The 13,932-nt window shown below is 39.7% G+C and overlaps 1 protein-coding gene across 6 annotated transcripts in view; it reads left to right on the plus strand.

Annotated features, from left to right (window-relative positions):
• ATP2C1 (ATPase secretory pathway Ca2+ transporting 1) overlaps positions 1-13,932 on the plus strand; it is a 158,367-nt gene that overhangs the window by 39,723 nt on the left and 104,712 nt on the right. The gene's annotated exons all lie outside the window — the stretch shown is intronic.

Here is a 13,932-nt window from a genome sequence, read left to right on the forward strand (position 1 = left end):
GAGTAGATAATAAAAAGCCCTGGTACATTTACACAATGAAATACTACTCAGCCATAAAAAAGAAGGAAATCTCCATTGGAGTAAAGATGGCCCGGGCACTGAGGATGGCTTCATGGCCTTGCCTCAGGCGCTAGAGGTTACTGGTTTGAGCACAGGCTCATTCAGCTTGAGCACGGGGTCCCCGGCTTGAGTGTGGGATCATTGAGGTGACCTCATGGTCTTTGGCTTAAGCCCAAAGGTCGCTGGCTTGAAGCCCAAGGTTGCTGGCTTGAGTCCAAGGTCACTAACTTGAGCAAGAGGTCACTGGCTCAGCTGTAGTCCCCTCTCCCCCACTATCTAGGCACATAGGGGAAAGCAATGAATGAACAACTAAAGTGCCCCTCCAGGAGCTGATGCTTCTCATCTCTCTCCCTTCCTGCCTATCTGACCTTGTCTGTCTGTCTCTTCTCTCAAAAAAAAAAAAAAAAAGGGTAGATGCATGTTTAATGTATGGTAACGAAAAAATGGACAGATTCTTAAAATATTCGATCATATAAAACCCCCTCCCCTCATTTTTGTACCAAATTTCTGTCAGGACTTGGAATAATTTATACAAATTTATCAGTAAAAGGAATATTATACCCATTTTTTAACTTGATTAAAAAAAAAAACAAAAGCCAGATTCTTTCCAGGTTTAATTGTTTAACTATTGTTGAAGAGTTAATTATTTAACAGTAATTAAAGTGTTTAACTGTTGTTTAATTGTTTAACTTCATTTGAATTAGAGAAGAAATCATTGCTTTCAGAGGTTTTTTCTAAAATCTTTTAAACTTTTTAACTGAAATAATTTTAGATTTACATCAAGGTATAAAATTAATAAAGAGTTCCCAAAAACCCTTTCCTCAGTTTCCCCTAATGTAAACATCTTATAACTATAGTGTAATAATGATCAGAACCAAGAAATTCACATTTATAAACTTTTTTTCCTGGTCTAGGATCCAATTCAGCATTCCATGTTGCATTTAGTTATCATATCTTTTTAATCTTTTCCCATCTATTCAGTTCCTAGTCTTTTTATTATTATTATTTTTTAATCTTTTGGGATCTTGAAACTTGAAGAGTACTGCTCAGTTATTTTTTTAGAATGTCCCTTAATTGGATTTGCCTGATATTTTTTTACTCATGATTAGTATGTCCTATGACTGGTTATGTTAAACTGAAGTCACTGGTTAAGGTGATGTTTGCCATGTTTCTTCACTGTAAAGTTATTGTTTTTTCCTTTGTAACTAATCATAAATGTAATTTTTCTTTTGTAATATAGTAATTCATTTGTAATTAATACCTTCCCCTTCTAGCATGGCACTTTGAAATTGCAAACATCCTGTGTCTCCTCACAGGCCAGTTTTTGCATCTATTTAGTGGTTCTTGCTGGTAGCAACTACTGATGTGGCATTAGCTTAATGATGATTTTGTTTCCCTCATTCCTTAATTAATTGGAGAACCACTGTGAAGGAAGAACTGTCCCTTTTCCGTCATTCATTAATTGTCCAGTTATTTATTTACATGGTTTTGTAGATATTTATTTTACTGTATGGGTTAAAAATCTAATGCTTTGTTGCTCAAATTGTTCCAGCTTTGGTAGTGAGAGCACTTTCAAATTTTTTCTTGTGTACTTTCTACAATGTTCCCATCATTTTGTGAGTACTAATTTCCTTGCTGGTATCACAGATGTTCTAGGTACGTACATCTCATATTTTTCCTGTTTGCACTAGGCACAGAATCAACCATTTCTCCAAAGGAGGCTGGTTCATTTTATTGAAGAATGGTATCTAGAAACCAATACCTGCGTGTCAGGTGTGCTCAATAGTATTGTGGTATCATTGTTTCTAGGTCCTCTCAGTAGACAGAGCTAGCAAATAAATATATGCATAGTAATATATATATATATATACACACACACACACACACAGATTTAAAATTTCTTATCCATCTATATATATATAAAAATATATATGATATATATGTAAAGATTGTGTGTGAGTGTGTGTGTATCTATACACACTCACACACATGACTGTGAGTCCATAGTGATGCTGCCAGTTCTAATCCCATACTTCAGGGCTTATTCTAGTCCTTTTTCCCCCATATCCTTGTTCCTTTCCTTGTTCATGCCTTTTCCAAAGGTGAGAAATTTGGTCTCATTTACAAAATATTTACTTATTTGTTCAATCTTAGTGCACACAAGAAAGTATATATAGAGGTAATTTCAGAATTCCTAACCTATTCCCCTGTGAGAGAAACATTTTTAAACTAGAGCACAGTATTTGTTTTGAGCTTTAAAGTACATAGTCATAATCTGTTTTCCAAAGTTACCTAGGTAATTTCTTTTTCCCTATGGACTTCTGTATGGTTATGTTACTTATTTGTAATAAAGTTAGGTTCATTTATTATTTTGTTTTTGTATTTTTATGAAGTGAGAAGCGGTGGGGAGGCAGACAGACTTCTGCATGCGCCCAACTGTAATCCACCCAGCATGTCCACTAGGGAGCATTGCTCTGCTGCAATCGGAGCCATTTCAGTCCCTGAGGCGGAGGCCATGGAGCCATCCTCAGTGCCCAGACCAACTTGGCTCCAATGGAGCCTTGGCTGCGGGAGGGGAAGAGAGGGATGGAGAGAAAGAAGAGGGGGAAGGGTGGAGAAGCAGATGGGCGCTTCTATGTGCCCTGGCCGGGAATTGAACCTGGGACTTTCACACGCCAGGCTGACGCTCTACTGCTCAGCCAACTGGCCAGGGCCTAGGTTCATTTATTAACTGTCTGTGTTCTATTTTAGGTTCTTTCCATACTCTGTTGGATTTTTTTTTTTTTTTTTGTATTTTTCTAAAGCTGGAAATGGGGAGAGATAGTCAGAAGACTCCCGCATGCACCCGACCGGGATACACCTGGCACGTCCACCAGGGGCGAAGCTCTGCCACCAGGGGGCGATGCTCTGCCCCTCTGGGGCATCGCTCTGCTGCGACCAGAGCCACTCTAGCGCCTGGGGCAGAGGCCAAGGAGCCATCCCCAGCGCCCGGGGATCTTTGCTTCAATGGAGCCTTGGCTGCGGGAGGGGAAGAGAGAGACAGAGAGGAAGGAGGGGGGGGTGGAGAAGCAAATGGGCGCTTCTCCTATGTGCCCTGGCTGGGAATCGAACCCGGGTCCCCCGCATGCCAGGCCGATGCTCTACCGCTGAACCAACCGGCCAGGGCATACTCTGTTGGATTTTAATTCCTTAAAATCTTTTTGAATTAGCCCTGGCCGGTTGGCTCAGCGGTAGAGCGTCGGCCTAGCGTGCGGAGGATCCAGGTTCAATTCCCGGCCAGGGCACACAGGAGAAGCGCCCATTTGCTTCTCCACCCCTCCGCCGCGCTTTCCTCTCTGTCTCTCTCTTCCCCTCCCGCAGCCAAGGCTCCATTGGAGCAAAGATGGCCCGGGCGCTGGGGATGGCTCTGTGGCCTCTGCCCCGGGTGCTAGAGTGGCTCTGGTCGCAACATGGCGACGCCCAGGATGGGCAGAGCATCACCCCCTGGTGGGCAGAGCGTCACCCCTGGTGGGCGTGCTGGGTGGATCCCGGTCGGGCGCATGCGGGAGTCTGACTGTCTTTCCAGCTTCAGAAAAATGAAAAAAAAAAAAAAATCTTTTTGAATTAAATGGTGACCTTTTTTCTCTGTTTATCTGTAATGAAGATCTGTTTTTAAAGGATTTGACTTGCTTCAAGTTAGGTACAATTGGAATGCTTTGGCTGATAGCTCATTTGAAAGGAGCTGTGCCCTGGCATTCCCTTGGGCTTGCTCACCTGGTTCCTTAGTTACAGCTCTCCTTTCTACATCTACACATGGGACTTTATTCCACCTGTGGTCTCATAACTATAAGTGCTTGGAATCAGTCCCCCAACTAAATCTTTTTTGTTATGGTGCACTGTTTTAGACCTAAAGGCACCTATAGACTGAATACTAATTCCCTTATTGCTGGGGTAAATCATAAGTTAAATTATTTTGCAGATCTTATTTTGTAGGGCCAGTAGCCGCGGCCACCGTCAAAGCCACCTGGCCCATGCAGGTTTAGGTTCGCATTTAATTTGGACAGATCTTAAAGAAACAGTGGAGCCCAAAACTGCTGGGCTATTTTCCTTTATTCATAAGACCCCTACAGGCCAACAAGTAAAAAACACGGGGCACCGAAATCCACTCTTTCCGGTTTTTTCCTAGAATCAAAGGCCCTCATCAGTCTTATTCACCTCTGTTCCCCATTTCTTTCTCTGCATAAACTCTGCACAAACTGACTTCTCCTTGAGCATTCTGCCATTTTGGCTGCCGCCTCACCTCCATGTGGCCTCCCTGCCCTGCTACAACATGGACTCCTCCCTACAGCCAGGTCTTCTCTGCAAAATGGCCTCCTTGCTCCTCCTTTGAAAACTTTTTGGTGTGAAAGCTCTCCCCCCAACACACATTAGCATAACCAAGCCCCTTCCCAAGCATGAAAGGCAGTTAGCTGTATATGCGAGAGCATCACCACGTGAGAGCAGCAGCCAGCTTTAACAATAAGAGTGAGAAAAACCCAGAAAATACAGATTTTACAACTCATTAGCCCAGCTTATTCTTTACTTTTTTTTTTTGAGATAAAATGTACATACCATAAAATTTTCCATTTTAAAGTGTACAATTGAGTGGCTTTTACAATATTCACAAAGTTATGCCTGATCGGTGGTAGCGTAGATGATAAAATGTCAATCTGGAATGCTGAGGTCACTGGTTCGACACCCAAGGCACATGAGGAAGTTGATGCTTCTTGCTCCTTCCTCACTTTTCTCTCTCTCTTCCCTCCAGTCTAATTCCAGAACATTTCATCACCCCAAAAAGAAACCCCATGCTATTAACAATCACTTCCTGTTCTGTCCCTTCCCTAGCCCCTGGCAGCTACTAATCTGCTTTTTGTCTGTATGGATTTGTCTGTTCTGAATATTTTCATGTAAATGGAATCATACATAGTTGAGTTTTTGTGCCTGATTGACTTCTTTCATTTTAGCTTGTTTTCAACATTCAGCCACTTTATAGCATGATCATATTTTTTTTGTTTTTGTTTGGGTTTGTTTTGGTTAAATAATACAAGATTATATTGCTCTACCACATTTTGTTTATAATCATTTGATGGACCTTTTGGTTTTTGCTTTCTGACTATATGGATAATACTGGTGTGAACATTCACATACAGGTTTTTGTGTGAATGTACCGTTATGTTTTCAGTACTTTTAGGTACAGTAAATGCTCTGGAGTGGAAGTGCTCCATTTTTCATTTCCACCAGCAGTATTTGAGAGTTCCAATTAATTTCTCCAATACTTATTATTTTTTTATATTGCTCTCTTTGGCGTATGAGATGGTATCATGTTGTGGTTTTGATTTGTAGTTTCCTAATGACTAATGATATCAAGAATATTTTCATATGCTTATTGGCTGTTTGCATATGTTTGGATTTGAAATTTTTATTCAAATGCTTTACCCTTTTGTAATTTTACTTGCTTCTTTTATTGTTGAAGACTATATTCTGGATAGGAATGTATCCTATAACTGTACTTGCACAAGCATACAAAGAGGTTAGTGCAAGGGTGTTCATTGCACATGGTTGCTGATGTGCAAAAGCTATATATGAAAAGGTGCCCAAGTTCAGTAATGAAAAAATGTGAATTAAAATAACCATTTGACTCTTATGAAACTGGCAAAGATTTAAAAAATGTGATTGATGCTAAGTTTTGGCTAGATTGCAGGGAAGATAAAAGCTCCTGACAGTTGTTGAGAGTTTATTTGACACAATCCCTTTGGAGAGCAATTTTTATTTATTATTGAGAAGCAGGGAGGCAGAGAGACAGATTCCCACATGGGCCTTGACATCTACCCGGCAAGCCCACTGATGGGTGATCCTCCGCCCATTTGGACTGCTGCTCCATTGCTGGACAACCGAGCTATTTTAGTACCTGAGGTGAAGTGTGGTGCCATCTTCAGTGCCCAGGCCAACTTGCTCAAATAAGCCATGGCTGTGGCTGGGTGGGGAGAAGGGGGAGGGGTGGAGAAGAAGATGGTCTCCTTTCCTGTGTGCCCTGACTGGAATTGAGCCTGGGACTTCCACATGTGGTCCAATGCTATACTGCTGAGCCATCTGGCAGGGCCTGGAGTGCTGTGGACCAGCGCAGCTCCAAATAACAGTGCGGAATTAAGGAAACACACTTTGTCAGAACAAAACCGATGGGACCGGGAGGACTCCTCAAACTGCCTGGCAGTATCTGAGTGCCTCATAGGCCCAGTTCACTTTATTATATAGTCATATGCAAATCACGGACCCTGATACAAAGTTGCACATCAAAGGCTAAGACAGGAACTCTCCCAAGGCAAAAACAGGATACCTTAGTGAAATTTACACAGGATACATTAGTGAAATTTACAAACATCTGAAACAAACAAAGAGTCAGAGGAAGGGCATGTATAGTGCTTTCTGCACCCCAAGGAAGCAAGTGGAGTGGGTGCAAATACTCAGCATCAAAGCCAAATATGGAGGTGGAGGGGAGAGAACTTAGCCTTTTGCTAAGCCTTGAATCTATAATGGCTTCCTGCCATTAATGGTCCACAACACTGGAGAGCAATTTAACAATAGCTGTGAGAATAAAAAATACAGACATTCAAAAGTTCCACATCCAGGAATGTATCTTGTACCTATACTTGCACAAACATACAAAGGGATTTGTAGGAGACTGTTCACTACAGCAACATTATAATTGCAAAAAGAGAGGAGTAACCCAAGTGTCTATCATTGAGAGGGTTAAGTTGAAATACTACCATATAATGAATTGCTCAGTAAGCTATTAAATAAAGGAGGCGGATCTGAATATGTGCTGAAATAGAAAGAGATCCAAAATGTACTGAGTGAAGAAAGCAAGTTGTAGTTACGACATTTCCCCATGTATAAGACACACTTTTTAGAAAAATTTGGGGTCTAAAAATTGGGTGCGTCTTACAGTGGTTGTAGTTTTTTTACTTGCATTTCCCGCTTTTTCACGCAGATGAGGAGTTGTATGAATTTTATGATGAATAAAACGAGTTCAATAACGTTATGTAATATTTTTTTCTTCAAATTTTGGGCCCCTAAATTAAGGTGCATCTTATACATGGGGATATAGGTATGTGGTTACCTTTGTAATTTAAAACAAACAAGAAAAATACTTGTAACATACCTGCATAGGAAATGACTGGAAGTATACACAGAAAACAGCTGAAAGAGGTTACTTCTGGGCAGTAGGACTGAGGAGATGGGCATATTACATTAAGCCCTTTCTTGTTACTTGCTGTTTAAAAACAATGAACAGTCTTTAATTTTTTTAAAAATCATTAAAAATGACTTAGTGCATTTTTATTGGTTATTTGCATTGCTCTATTGAAAATAGATTAGAATTAGCTCTTGGATACAAATGTTTAATAGCATGTAAAATCTTGTTTCCTTCCCAAGCACTGTAAGTATGGGAGAAAAATATGATTTATGATTGTGATTATGAACATGATTTGTGATTGTGCTAGTTTTTAATTTGTCAAATGAGCAATGGTTAAGTGCTGATCTACATTGGAGCCTGATTGTGCCACTGTTCCTTGTGTCGATGTTCTGGAACTTACAGTTCCAGTGTAGAAGGTAACCTTTTCACAGTGTTTCCCTTAACAGAGGCCTAACTCATTGTTAGAAACCTTAGTACTGTAGACCAGCAGTTTTCAACTGGTGTGCCACAAGGGTTTTTAAAACATGCAATATCTGATTATTTAATCAAGGGCATTGACCTCTTTTTCCTTATATTGTCAAATAAAAAATGATAACAGCCAACACAATAGCTATCTAGTGTGAATAAATCAAAGTTATACCTTATTTTTTGTCAGATGGGCAAAAGGTGTATTTCTTGGTGTGCCACTGAATTTTGGTAGTTTATGTGTACCATGAGATGGGAAGGGTTGAAGATCGCTGTGGTAGACAATAAAGAGCCCATGGTGTCTCCCCACGCTTTGTTAAACCATACTTGAATCTTAAGAGTTTAGGGGGGACCAACTTTCTACTTTTTATAAAAATCACCAATATTGTCTGTTAGAAGGTTTTGGTAACTGGAGACTGTTATTTTGCCTGTTGACAGTAGTTCTGCTTTTACTCTTAGCAGAATGTTGTGTGTTGTGTTTCATTTGAAAGTTCTTAAAATATTAGAAGGTGCCTAATTATATCCTTTATTTATTTAGAAACTTTTATTGAAATCCAGTTAATGACCATGCACTGCTCTTCATAGGACATATATTCCTAATTTATTCTATCAGTCTTAAATTAGGACCTCATTTCCAGAAATGTTACCACTTTGCAGTAGGCCCTAACCGTGCTCTTAGAGTCATCAAGGTGTGGTGGATTGTATTAGTACTGTGGAGTCATTGCGCCTTATTCTGAAAGCTGTATTTCTCATAATGCAGTTTAAGATGATACTTACTTTTTCAAAAAAAAATTTTTTTGTGGCAGAGAGAGAGTCAGAGAGAGGGACAGATAGGAACAGACAGACAGGAAGGGAGAGAGATGAGAAACATCGATTCTTCGTTGCGGTTCCTTAGTTGTCCATTGATTGATTTTTCATATGTGCCTTGACGGGGGGGGGGGGCGGGGGGGCGGGGGGGGCTACAGCAGACCGAGTGACCCCTTGCTTGAGCCAGCGACCTTGGGCTCAAGCTGGTGAGCCTTGCTCAAACCAGATGAGCCTGCACTCAAGCTGGCGACCTCGGGGTCTTGAACCTGGGTTCTCCACATCCCAGTTCGATGCTCTATCCCCTGCGCCACCACCTGGTCAGTACTTACTTTTTCAGCAGTAGAGTTACCCTGGGAATAATTTTACAGTTTTTTAAATGGTGTAGATAGAAGGTCAGCTTACATATGTGTTTATCTGAATTGTTATTCTAGAGCAGCGGTTCTCAACCTGTGGGTCGCAACCCCGGCGGGGGTTGAAGGACCAAAACACAGGGGTCGCCTAAATTTCCGATGGCTTTAGGCGACCCCTGTGTTTTGTTCGTTCGACCCCCAGTGGGGTCGCGACCCACAGGTTGAGAACCGCTGTTCTAGAGTCTTATCATCTGGTACTTTAATAGTTGGTTTTTGAGTTTTGGTTTTACACTTATCTCTAATAAGTACCAGTATATACTATATACCTTTGTAAAATGCAAATGTGGTGCTGTGCTGCTTCTACTTACTGGTTCAGCCTAATAAGCTCATTTCAATTATGATGCAAGCTGGCTGCCCCTCTCCAACTTTGAGTTGATATCTTGGATAAGCATGCTATTTAGGTAGAGTTACTGATAAAATATAAAACAAGATGAGCCTAATGGGACACCTAGTGGTACTGAGTTATTAATAATGTTGGCTCTCCTAGCAAGAAATCTACTCAGTCTACCGGTGTGTCTTTTCATTTAATCAGGTGGTAATTTATAAAATGCTTTGTTGGCCTTAGAAGACTGTACAGCTTTTGTATCCTAACCTTGTGAGAAATTCTTAGACATATACTGGTTTTGTCCTTTTCACAACTTTCAAAAACATCTGCTGTATCCAAGATTTTTTGGGCCGTGTGTGGTAGGGGAAGAAAATGAGAAGAAGCTTCTTTACATCAAGGTTGCTTTTGGTTAAGAAGGTTTGTTCTTAGATTTAAACAAAACAGAACAGCTTTACTGAGCTATATAAATTCAGATGCCATATACTTCACCCATTTAGAGTGTACAGTTTAATGGTTTTGACATATTACATTATTTTTTAAAAGTTGTAATATATAAGGTCTACCGGAAAGTTCTGTCCATTTTTGGAATAAAACAAAATACAATTTTTTTCTTACCGTCAATAAACTTTATTAAATAATATAATTGCCATTATTATTAATGATTTCTTACCAGCGTGAGGGCAATTTGTATATCCCATTTTTGAAAAATGTTTTATCTTTTGATGCAAAAAATTGAACCAGTGCTTGTTTCATATCTTCTTCATTTTTGAACTTTTTGCCCTTCAAAAAATTTTGTAAGGACAAAAACAAGTGATAGTCGGAGGGTGCTAAGTCCGGGAAATATGGTGGATGTGACAGACATGCTTCTGTAGCATTTCTTTCTTGTTGAAATTCGTAAAAATTACAGTGGCGTAAATGAACTTTATCAGTAGCCATGGGTACACTATCGCTTCACACATAGGACTAGCGTGAATCAACTTTTAGTTAATTTGCTACGTCAGTATGTATACATTAAGTGATAAAAATAGGCACACATGCGCCAAGTAAACGTGCTTACGTGTCGAAACTTGTGATAGAAACGGACAGAACTTTCTGGTAGACTTTATATATATAACAAAATTTTCTATTTTAACCATTTTTAAATATAGAATGCATTAAGTACATTCACAGTGTTGTGCATCATCACCACTATTTCCAAAACTTTTTTATCACCCCACACTGAAACTTTGTACCTATTAAATACTTAACTCCCTCCCTGGTGGTAGGGTAATGGATAGTGGGTCGACCTGGGTCGCTGAGGTCTCAGGTTGGAAATCCTGAGGTCACTGGCTTAAGCACAGGCTTGCCAGCTTGAGTCCTCTACCCCCGCACCTATGAGAAGCAAGCAGTGAACAACTAAAGCAGGGGTAGTCAACCATTTTATACCTACCGCCCACTTTTGTATCTCTGTTAGTAGTAAAATTTTCTAACCGCCTACCAGTTCCACAGTAATGGTGATTTATAAAGTAGGGAAGTCACTTTACTTTATAAAATTTATAAAGCAGAGTTACAGCAAGTTAAAGCATATAATAATAAAGTACTTACCCAGTACTTTATGTCGGATTTTCACTAAGTTTGGCAGAATAAATCTTTATAAAACAACTTACTATAGTTAAATCTATCTTTTTATTTGTACTCTGGTTGCTCCGCTACTGCCCACTATGAAAGCCAGAACGCCCACTAGTGGGCGGTAGAGACCAAGTTGACTACCACTGAACTAAAATGATACAACTGTGCATTGATGCTTCTCATCTCTCCCTTCCTCTCTTTCTCTCTTTCTTGCATGTGCTCACACACTCTCTCTCTCTCTCTCTCTCTCTCTCTCTCTTTCTCCCCCCTTCTTCCCTTCTTCCAGACCCTGGAAACATCTAATATACTTACTTTCTCTATGAATTTGTGTATTCTAGGTACATCATATTAGTAGAATCATACAGTGTTTTTGTGACTGGTATACTTCACTTAACAAAATGTCCTCAAAGTTTATCCATATTGTAGCATATTTCAAAATTTCCTTCCATTTTGACTAAGGAAGGATTTCTTTTATTTTGCTGTTTACTATATGTCATACAGCTTTTTGTTTTCTGTATCACTGCCTTCTTTTTGTTTCGTTGATTTTTTTTGTTGTAAATGTATAAGTTCCTATCTCATTGCCTTTGCTATTTTCTTTGTGGTTATCATGAGTAGTGCATTTACTATCCTAAAGTTATAACATTCTAAATTTGGATTTATACCAATTTAACTTCAGTAGCATACATAAACTGTTCCTTGAGGTCTCTGCCCTCACTCCTTTCAGTTGATGATGTCCCAAAATTACATTTTTATGCATGTGTGTCCAGAAACATAATTCAAAATACACTTGTCTCTTAAATCATGTAGAAAACAAAATGTGAAGTTATAAACCAAAGTTATAGTACTAGCTTTTAGACTCAGTTTCTTTTAAAGATGTATTAGTGTTTTAAATCACATTGAAAACAAAAGTGGAATTACAAACCAAAGTTCTGGTAATACTAGTTTTATGATTGCCTATATATTTACCTTTATTGAGATATTTTCTTCATATGGCTTCAAGTTATTTTTTAGTGTTTTTTTGTTTTTGTTTTTTAATTTGTTTTTTTTAAAGACTTGATTCATTTTAGAGAGGGGAGAGAGAGAGAGAAGGGAGGAGCAGGAAGCATCAACTCCCATATGTGCCTTGACCAGGCAAGCCCAGGGTATTTTTTAGTGTTTTATTTCAACCTGCAGGGCTTTTTAAAAGCATTTCTTGCAGGCCAGGACTAGTGGCAGTGAACATTTTCGGCCTTTTTAATCTGGAAGTGTCTTAGTTTCTCTTTCACTTTTGAAGTATAGGTTTTCAGAATAGGCTATTTGGTTGAATTTCTTTTCTTTTAGCTCTTGAAATATATTGACCCATTGCCTTTTGGCTTTTATAGTTTGTGATGAAAAACTTGCCTGTTACCTTTATTGTTGATCCCTTTTATTCAGTGAGTCACTTCTCTCTACTTTATAAAGATTTTTTTTTATATTTTATTTATTGATTTTTAGAGAGAGAAGAGTGAGAGAGAAAGAGAGAGCGAGAACGAGAGAGAGAGAGAGAAGGGGAGAGGAACAGGAAACATCAACTCCCATATGTGCCTTGACCAGGCAAGCCCAAGGTTTTGAATAGGTGACCTCAGTGTTCCAGGTCGACGCTTTATCCCACTGCGCCACCACAGGTCAGGCTCTCTGACTACAAAGATTCTCTCTTTGTCTTTTGATTATTATGTGTTTTAGTGAATGACTCTGAGTTCATTCTGTTGGAGTTTGTTTGAGCTTCTTAGATATTTGTATTTGATTTTCATCAAATTTGGGAAGTTTTTGTTCATTGTATTTTTAGATACTCTTTGTCCTTTTTCTGGGAGGCCAATCATGTGCATGTTGGTCATGAACAGGTCCCTTGTGCTCTGTTCACTTTTCTTCAATAATTTCATTGATTTTTCTCAGATTCTAAATATCTATTGGCTTTTCTTCATGTTTGCTGCTGCTTTTTCTGCCTGCTTGAATCATCCTTTGAATCCCCTTAATTTTTTATTTCAGTTATAGTTTCAGCTCCAGAATATTTTTTGGTTTCTTTTTAGGTTTTTTATTTCCTTATTGATATATCCGTTTTGTTCATGTGAGTTTTCTTGACTGTCGGAACACACCTGCTCCACGAGGGTTGATTTAGATGAGGGGTCCCCAAACTTTTTCCTCAGGGGGCCAGTTCACTGTCTCTCAGACCATTGGAGGGCTGGACTATAAAACTATGAACAAATCCCTATGCACACTGCACATATCTTATTTTAAAGTAAAAATACAAAACGGGAACAAATACAATATTTAAAATAAAGAACAAGTAAATTTAAATCAACAAACTGACCAGTATTTCAATGGGAACTATGTTCTCACTGACCACCAATGAAAGAGGTGCCCCTTCCGGAAGTGTGGCTGAGGCTGGATAAATGGCCTCGGGGCCATATGCGGCCCGTGGACTATAGTTTGGGGACCCCTGATTTAGATGGTGAGATCCTCAAGGTGAAGAAAAGCACAAGGAGTCGAAGGCAGAGTGGTACATTTTCTAATGCTTTATTGCTGCTTCATCTCTGCTGTTTCTGCTGCTCCTGTTGCTGCTGCTGTTACTTCTGCTTCTGATGCCCCCACCTCCCACCCCATTCTCAGTATTTAAGTCTCAAGTCTCCTGAATTCTTATGTCTCCAATCTCCTGTTTCCTCTGCTTAGCAGTGCTGGTGCAGGTAGATACAGGGTTTAGGGACAATAGCAGGGAACCAGTACCATATCAACCATTACATCAATGTGATGATGTCAACTTGCTGGGTTAGCTAGCCCATGCCCTAAGAGGCAATCTTCTGGGCGCCTGACCTAGAAGTGCCAGGGAACCAAGGCTAAATTAGCCTGAATATGCAGGGCCCTGGGCAGGCTGCCCAGAACAGGGGAGCTAGTGCTGCTTGCAGGTTCTCATAAGAACCAGAGCTCACATCCTGGTCTTTACTGTTAGGGTTCCCACATTGACTGTCTCCACATCTTCCTTTAGTTCTTTGAGCATCTTTAAGGCGTTGTTTTAAAGTCTTTGTCTAGTAGAT

This window comes from Saccopteryx bilineata, chromosome 10 (assembly GCF_036850765.1).
Source record: "Saccopteryx bilineata isolate mSacBil1 chromosome 10, mSacBil1_pri_phased_curated, whole genome shotgun sequence".
Classification (NCBI taxonomy): Eukaryota; Metazoa; Chordata; class Mammalia; order Chiroptera; family Emballonuridae; genus Saccopteryx; species Saccopteryx bilineata.